This window comes from Euprymna scolopes, chromosome 31 (genome assembly GCF_053919585.1).
Source record: "Euprymna scolopes isolate OS-2025 chromosome 31, ASM5391958v1, whole genome shotgun sequence".
Taxonomy (NCBI): domain Eukaryota; kingdom Metazoa; phylum Mollusca; class Cephalopoda; order Sepiida; family Sepiolidae; genus Euprymna; species Euprymna scolopes.
In genome coordinates, this window is record NC_136512.1 from 57,344,373 (window position 1) to 57,345,603 (window position 1,231).

General features: G+C 39.5%; 1 pseudogene; it reads right to left on the reverse strand.

Moving 5' to 3' along the window:
- Positions 1-304: 304 nt before the first annotated feature.
- Positions 305-431, reverse strand: LOC145255911 (U2 spliceosomal RNA; annotated as a pseudogene).
- Positions 432-1,231: the final 800 nt, after the last annotated feature.

Sequence of the window (1,231 nt, forward strand, 5' to 3'; positions counted from 1 at the left end):
AAATAACGCAGTTTTTATAAACAAGGCCGATAGCCATTAGTCGCGTGCTCTCATGTAATGAATGAATGCGTGAATGTAGGATTGACATGAAATTCTTAAAGATAAACTAAAATGACCGAAAAATGGGCTGAAATGACTTCAATAAATAAAAAGTAAATGACTTAGAATGCCTTAAATGAACTTAAGGATGAATTGAATGACCTTAAGAATGGCTTGAATGCTTAAAAAATAACTGGAATCCTTCAAAAACAACTTGAATGATCTGAAGAATGACTTGAATGGCTTTGAGTCTGACTGGTTGTAAAGTGGGTGATCATTTTATATTAAATTAATACAGAAAACTTTATACCACAAAGTTACAAACAAAAGTACAGAATTTGGTAAGAACAGATACTACACTTTGATCCTGGCCAAAAGGCCAAGAAAAGGGTATTTATTTGCTCCCCCAGCGAGCAAATTAGGCACAAGGTCGATTTTTAATGTGAGGACTGAAGGGGAAATGGGGACCAACTCCCCGGGGAGTAGGGGAGCTGGATAGTGACAATTGGTATGAAGGGTTGCCCCTACATTGACCAAGGTCTTATATGTGGGGTCGCCCCCACATATGGTCTTTGCTTGCAGTATCTGCCGGAACAGATACTACACTTTGAGGTATTAAATCCTTTATTCATGTTAAAAATACATTGAAAATCAACAATGAACAAAAAACTTAGGCACATAGCCAACTCAAAAGGGGGGATTGTGGGGGTCGTTGGTCATCCTTGTCACTCCAGAACTAAACAAAAATCAAAAGTTTCTCCCAGCTAGTATCTTTCACCATAATACCGCATTCACCCTTTCATACTGGGGGACATCCTACTTAACTCCCAATTTAAACAAAAAAAATTATTGATGTGTAAAAACTAAAAAAAAATATAACAATAAAAATGGTACAATAATTCATTTGTGTCGAGGGCGGGGGAATATGGGGGAGGGGGTGATTAGTAGGACCCCCCCTACCCCGTCTACTTGATAGACTGCCCATTCCACTAGGTTTGTAAAAGGAACCTCGCTTCTGCGGGTCAGTCTCTAAGTGGGGATGCTCTCTAGATGGGGGTGAATGGAGAAAAGAAAAATTTGTGGGTAAGGAATGGGGATTAGTTTGTATTTCTTTCTCTCCGAGATGAGTGAAATTTAGAAGAGGGGGTGAAAACAAAAATTGCAAGAAGGAGGGGGTGGGGATCTTGGAGGC